The following is an 8,079-nucleotide window of genomic DNA, read 5'->3' on the forward strand; positions in this document are numbered from 1 at the left end:
TTTTTTATTTTATTTGCATTCAGTGTTTCAAAATATCGGATAATTCATTGAGTAATAATATTAAGTCTATTCGCATTAAAAAAAATCCCTCAAAATTTTTGAATCTAAAATGAGACAGATATTGAAGAGAGAAAGCGAAGATACTGAATTCATAACAAATAACACGAATAAACCTTTTATATTACATATGATGATAAATGTGCATAAAATCAAAAATAATTAATATAATTAAAGTTTATATAGTATTTTTACGTGGTGAAGGAAGCATTTTTGTATGAAAATTATTTACATTTGTTCAATTTAATAGAACTTTTATCTTATAAGTTACATAAAATCGTAATGTTATCTTCATTTTTCCATAAGAAATGGAACGGGATAATGAGACATTATCAAAATTAAAAAATTGATATAATACACTTTAACTTCTGAATGAAGAATTTATATGAATAAAACAATGTTATTATTAAGGATATTATGTTATATTAATATTTTAACGATAAAGAACTTGTATTAGGTGTAGTAAAAAGAAATCCATTATTTTTCCATTCAATTTCATGCAAAAATAATGGATTTCTTTTTACTACACCTAATATTATTAAAACAATATAATATTAAATATTCATGAAGATAAATTATTATTACATTTTTTATCTTCCGTGTGAAAAGAATTACGCTAGTATGCGCGAACAGTTTTTTTTTCCAAGTAATCGTTAGCTTCAATATCGAAGAATCATGTCGCTGAAGTGATGTTGAAAAGTTAGTATAAATTCATATAGTTCGATGAGAGAGGGAATATAAGAATGTTTGCTAGTAATAGCGAATGAGGAAATTTGCATCATATTAGCATATTTTCTCGTTTTCCGACAGTCATGTTGTGAGTGAGAAACCTCGATACATCGATGCATCAAAATTGATAAGAGATAACGAAGTATAATAAATCATAAATCACAAATGAATAAATTCATGAAAAATGTAAAAAAATATCACATTGGCCTCTGTTCGAAATGTCACTTACGAAGATAAAGTTCCGAGATATGTAGAAGAACGCGATTACGACTTTACGAAATGCAACAGGCGCGACTTGAAGTGTGTGGTGAACGGAAGAAATCGCGATACGCGATTGACATGATTGCAGACAGAACGAAGTGTCGACACTGAAAGGCGACCGAACCAAGGCGTCGAATATCTTCATTGACCCCACCATTGCGCCGGTTTTCGACCGTGTTCTTATAGTACGAAAGAACAATGTATGGAATATTATATTACTATACTAGGGGTAAAACACGTGACATTTTTTTAATAATCGATTATTACTGACAGTCACATGCTATACTCGAAGTTTTAATGAATGATTCATCTGTTCTTTATCGATGAATTGGTGTATATCAATACAGTAAGTTGAAGTAAAACAATATATAACTATAAATAGTGCACTAGTTTAGAGAAACAGATTAATTAATATCTTTTTATATTGTAAATCTAAATATATATAATTATTTTTCTTCTTCATTATTATATTTTAATTAATTATGTAAATATTTTTTATTTCCATTTTTCCAGTCTACGTATTACTCATATCTTTTCATATGTAATAAATATATTTAATAACAAATAATTCATCAATAAAAACAGGTTTATTAAATACAGGTTTTATTAAATACATTACATGTTCATTACAAATTCATTACATAAAAAAGATATGAGTAATGAGTTATACATAGACTGGAAAAATAAAAAATATTTACATAATTAACTAAAAATAATAAGGAAGAAGATATTTAGATTTATAAAAAAATTATAAAAAGATATTAATTATTTTGTTATAGAAACATTAGTTCCACTTGATTGTTTTTAAAGCAAATATGATAAAGAAGTAACGCTGATGTAATCACTGACTTAATAAATTATTATATTCCGATAATGGAATCTATAAGATGTAATTAACTAAGAAATAATTGTTGTTTCCTTACAAGAATGAATCTTTGAAATGATCATGTTATATAATACCGAATAATACGTTAAATGGATATAATTCAGGAATGCGTTATATCATCAGTAATAGATTTAATTAAGTGTATCATTACAATAGATTTAATAACTCGTGCATTTTCTTGTATTGGCGAATATATCAGCAATGCTATTTCAGTTCAAAAATATTTTCTTTTATATTACTAGCCTTTTCGTGCGCATCATAAATATTTCATTATTTTTTCTATACAACTGTCAATACAAAGCACACACGCATACTCATGAATTATTTCACGCTCTCGATTGTGACATTCTTAAATATATATTTGCAGTAAAATATAGAGATTGTTCTTTGATCGATCGATAGTTTGTGTTGTATTATGCCGAGAAATGATAACGTGTAATATCTGTTTATATTTGACCTTACAAGTTTCAAGGGTCTTTTGAAGTATGGATTATTTTTCCGATGATATACGAGTTAATAAAATATGTATAAATTTATCCAAAGTGCTAATGGAGTAAATTTATCTTAAGTCCAAATGGAGTTGAAAATTTCACAATTATGAAATAACGTTTTATTCGATCATTATTATCATAATGAAGAATTTTATCGCCCGCAATATTGGGCTTAATTATCTCTTAGTTGACCTTATTAGGTTCACAAGTAAGGGAGGTAATACAATTCGATCAATCAAATCATACTCCGAGCAAATATAAAAGCGTGTGCGTCATAACACAGTTACGTATATAATATTCATAAATATGTGTAGAATTTTGTTTCCGTTCGTAAAAAATAAAGTGTCATATTTTATGTATTGTCAAAATGTAGTTTACTATTAGGTTATCAAGTAAACGTAATACAAATTATTAACATAATACTTTGTATTACATTTGTGTATAAAGCAAAGTGTCAAACAGGAAAATGATAATACAGTGATAATATGATAATACAGTGCTAAAGAAAATTAAAAACAAGAAATATATTATTTAATTAAGAATATATGTTTAGTTTGAAAATTAGAATTGTTTGAATAGCAAGAAAAGTAAAATAATATAGTGAATTTAACATGTTAGTTTAACATGTTATTACACATTGCGATAGTTGTAATTACGTGCAACAAATATCAAGACAAAACGATTTTTTACATCTTTACAATTTTCTGATTGTGCAACATAATTAAAGAAACATGCCAATTACTGTAGGAAACCTTAAGAGATCTGAATTTAATTTTAATTAACTCCGGTTAAGAGACATAGATGGTTTCTGGTATGTCTAGTAATATACATATATACATATATAACTTCTTGAAGCTGAGCATTGACAAGTTCATTATTATTGTTACTATTTGTTTGTAGTGTAAATTATGATGATGTACATGGTCTGTTTCATATATTTAATAATAATGGAATTGCAATCCATAACAAGAAAAGTAGACCCTATATTATATTGTTCTAAATAAATAGTTCCTAAATTTCTAGAAAATTTGCTTCACAGATTGCTATATCTTAATATGATTTCATTTGATAGATGATTTGGTAGCCAATCCCTAATGATGATTAAAAAGAATTGCAGTTGATTTTTTCGCTGATAAATATTTTAACATAAGATGCTAAAAGAACTCTTCTAAATCATGTTATTTATGATGATCAATTCTTGAAGAAATTTCAATTTTTTTTTATACATCAGTCACATTATTAACCTTTAACTCACCAGTTACCTTCCTATCAGTCACCTTCAATTCGTTCCTGTCCAAAGTAAACAGATTGATTACACTCATAAGTTTTTACATGCAGTAGACATAGAAATAGAAAACTTTAACAAAATAGAAATTAATTTCTGTGCATTGCCGAAAAGAAAATTTCTCAGTCATTTTGGATAATACAGTAAAATCTCAATATTTAAAATAAAAGTCTTGAAACATCTGTCATGAATGTTACGTCTTGTTTTCAACCATGCTACACGATGTGATACTGTGTGACACAGTGCTCTTGCAATTAGTCATATCATAATTGAAGGTTACTCGAACGATGTGACTTTGCGCAAATCGCGCAATTCTATGAAATTAGGTTAACATGGGTTCGATAACTACCGTTTGACGAAGTATAATATAGATAAAAATTGGTGTAAAATTGGTGGATGAACACTGGCCGATTTGAGGTTAAACACGCTGATTTCTGAAAACGTGCTAAAAGCACGTGGTCCATTGTAACTGCCTTCGAGCAGTGAGTCATAAGAATTGCGTAAATCGAAGGACAGCCGATGGGGACTCACTTTAGTGACGTTTCTGCGTCCAGCGGATGTCTCGTGTAGCGTAGATGCTCTCTTGCGCGGCATTTTCATCCACGCGGCGGCACACGCGACAATACCGGCGCGTGTTCACCTACGTTGCCTAGAGAAGCGCTTCACGATAAGTCAAAAAAATGGAGGTGATAAAGGCAGGTGTGGCAGAAGCGAGACAAGGAGAGGCGAATCAAACCGAAGCGCGAACACCGGTGAAACGCGGGGAACGTCGCACCAAATGCACGACTGCTGCCAACTGCCGACGCAAGTCGACATAATGGTTGCGTCGGCTCCTCTGATGACGACAACTACTGTGTCGTAATCACGTGACTCAAGAACGAACGATGCCCAACCAGCCCAACTGCCCAGGCGATCGATGGAGGTTTACTGCGCCGTCGCGGTGCAATATAGTATGTTATTACGTGTGAAATGCAACGTAACACTTTAAAATGCTGAGAAAGTAGAAAAACTATCTTCTTAAATAACTTCACTCGGCACGATATACAGGCAAAAAGATTTCAATTTAATTAATGCAGTACTGTGCTTGTTGTTAATCGAAGCATAATCTAACCAGGGCTTGGGCATGTATTTGAAATATTTTTATTTGAAAAACAGTATTTATAAGACAATCATATTTTGTATTGTATTTCATGCATGAGAATATATAAAAATATTTTGTATTTTGCATTTCAGTATTAATATTGAAAGATTGAAAGTATTTTATATTTCAGAGTCATAAAATCAATTTTATTATTGCAACATTATTATAAAATACAAAAACTTTTAATCTTTTAATTTTAAATACAAAATACGAAATACTTTCATATGCTTTCATATGCTTTTGTCGAAATACAAAATACACTTGTATTGCACATGTATTTTAAATAAAAGTATTTCAAATATCAGTCCAGTACTGAATCTAACAGTAAGTATATATTGTAGTATATTTCCATTTCGCTACAAATTATAAAAGAGAATTGAAAGACACTCACAATAGTTCAATCAAGAGATGAATCTTTACTTAAGATGGGCGGATCCTTGTTAAGATCATTATAAGCAAGAGCACGACATGTTCTAATATAAAAAGTTGATTGGTTTTGAAGGAGAAATTTAGAATTGCTGGAAAGGATAACAACTAGCTGAAAATCTCAATTTTTAAAAAGAAAGGGATTCCTTACATAGGATTCCTATCACAGTTGTGTTGGATGATTTCGGGGAGAAGTTTAGACACTGTTTTTATTTTTACATACAAAATTGCAACACAGATAGCGGGATAAAGAATTTATTTTAATATTATAAAGAAATATAGAAATATAAGATTAGACATTATTTGTTAAAAAAATTATTTTAAAGAAGTATATTTCAAGAATATTAGAAATTTTATAATTCTGCGAAAGTAAGTTGTCGCATAACATAACATACGATGAACAAGTTAGATATGATCCCTATGACTCATTTACGAGACTAGTATCGCACCCTTATGTGCCATTATTAAATTATTTCTTTATTAATGAATAAATTTTTAGGAATTAGTGTTTCTGATACTTAGATTATTTATTTATTGAAACGTATTTTATGAGATATGTATTAATTGAAAAAATAATTTCGAAAATTTGATATTTACTTTGCGTATTTGAATTATGATTTGTAATATTGGAAGGTTTTATCCTTATTTTTACCGTATACTTTAAGATGCAATAGAATATTAATTCTTTTCTTCTCTTCTATACATATTGTAACATAAAGGCTTAAAATCTATTCATAAATCGCAATTGTAAAATAGCGTGCAAAAGTTTATTGTTAAACATCAATAACACTGTAACGAATGTTTAGTTAGTTCAAAAAGAGAGAAAAATTGATATAGAAAAAGAAATCGAACATGAAATAATATAAGTGAAAGTAAGTAAACCTAATTTCTTTGATCCAATCCAAAAGTAAGAATAGACTGATATTAAAATTAAAAAGAAAAAATATAATTGTAAAATATTTCTGCTGTGATACTGTATAGAAATTGTTGCCATTTTTCATGTTGAATTCTATTTGAATCGACTTTTCTTACGTCGCATAATGTAAACACAACTTCGGGCGAATAACTACTTTTTGGTGACGTAAGAAAATTCATGTAAATGTTGTCGAACTCGTTAATTAATGCCATCATCTATAACATGAATCAAGGAAAGTCTTCAATTCATTCGAGAAAGAAATTTTCAAAAAATTCCTTGATCCTGTCACATGACAACAATTGCAAGTAGGTTATTTTATGATGTTATGGTTATAATAACGAAAAATATGCATTTTTTTTAGCAATATATCAAGAAATAATAATATAATATTTTGCTAGATTAAAAACATTACCTTCGTCAACATGTATATCAGATTCTACAATGGCGGATCTGAAGACAGATCTATCGGAAGATAGCAAAATTATGCTTGGTTATGGAAAATCTTCTATTCGTGTTAATAAAATGGTAGCTGTGTGACATTTATATCATAGACATAAAATATTAGACAAAATATGTTACGTCAAATTACATAATACGTTCGGGTATCAGGTTTCCAATGCAAATCTTTCCGCGAGAAAATTATGGAACAATTCATTGAAGATAACTAGAAATTCGGTTGCCATAAATGACGTAATCGAAGAAGGTTTTGTATTTAAAAATTGTGTACTTTATAGAATTTTGTATGATAATATAGAACTACTGGTTGAGAAGAAATTAAATTAAAAGTTGACTAGAATATTTTAATAATAAAATTTAGTAGTTTTAAATAGAATGTTACATTAAGCATTTAAAACAGTTGTAGATTTTGTTATGTATCCGTTTGTTACGTATCGCGTATTAATTTCAGAAAGTGAGCTCATTGGCATGTTGACGAAACAATTGCATTTAGCTGAGTCACAAATGCGAAAAATGCAATCTGTTTTGACGAAAGCCGAGGAAGGTTTGCGAACTAAGGATCAGGAAATTGGACGCTTAAAGCGGAAGGTTCTCTGTACGCTTTTTTTAATCTAAGAATGTAGTATTATTATTATAGAATATAATATTATCATTATATTCATAGTTAGTTTTTTAGCAGAGTTAATTTTTAAGCTGTGTATTTACATTGCGTTTATTTAGTTAAATTTAGTTATTTTACAACATCGAATACATTCGTGTATTCTATTTATATATTTTCGTACTTTGAAACTTCTGAATGATTTTTACAATTTTTTTATGATATGTCATATTATTTTGATAGATTAAAGAATGGGAAACTAAGTACAAAAGCCAGGAATTGCTGCGAAAGAAGGAGCAACGAAGTCAAGCTAAGAATTCTGAATATTTTTATCAACGATATCTAACGTTAGAACATAAAATCAGCGAAATGGAGGTTTAAATTTATATTTCAAATATGTTTGTTTGACGTATTTAAAACATAAATAGAAATTAGCAATTATGTCGTTTTGTAGAAGTTCTTGGCTGATTATGGATTAATATGGGTGGGTGATACCAAAAGTACGACAAACGTAGATAGTAGCAAGTAATTAAAATAAATATTTTATTACTAGCTAGAAATAAAAATAGCAATTCTAATAATTAATAATAACTTCGTTATAGTAATTATATCAACATGTGCTATGAACAATTAGTTACGAATATCGATCAGTTGAATCTAGCTGCGGGAAAGGGTGAAGTTCACATTCATCATAATGAGAAAGGAGGAGGAGCGACTTTCAAAGTAATACTCTTCATAATAGTTTCATAATACGTACTTTCATAGCATGTAAATATAATGTAGAATATTGTTTGCAAGACTCCATGAAATTACGCGAATTTTTTTTTATATAC

General features: G+C 28.8%; 1 protein-coding gene across 1 annotated transcript in view; it reads right to left on the minus strand.

Annotated features, from left to right (window-relative positions):
- Positions 1 to 4,374, minus strand: part of LOC108691184 (sialin) — a 27,207-nt gene extending 22,833 nt beyond the window's left edge. The window contains exon 1 of the mRNA XM_018198842.1: positions 4,241 to 4,374. The gene's annotated coding sequence lies outside the window, so the exon portion shown is untranslated. The remainder of the gene's footprint in view (positions 1 to 4,240) is intronic.
- Between the last annotated feature and the right edge of the window lie 3,705 nt (positions 4,375 to 8,079).

Source organism: Atta colombica, unplaced genomic scaffold, assembly GCF_001594045.1.
Source record: "Atta colombica isolate Treedump-2 unplaced genomic scaffold, Acol1.0 scaffold41, whole genome shotgun sequence".
NCBI lineage: Eukaryota > Metazoa > Arthropoda > Insecta > Hymenoptera > Formicidae > Atta > Atta colombica.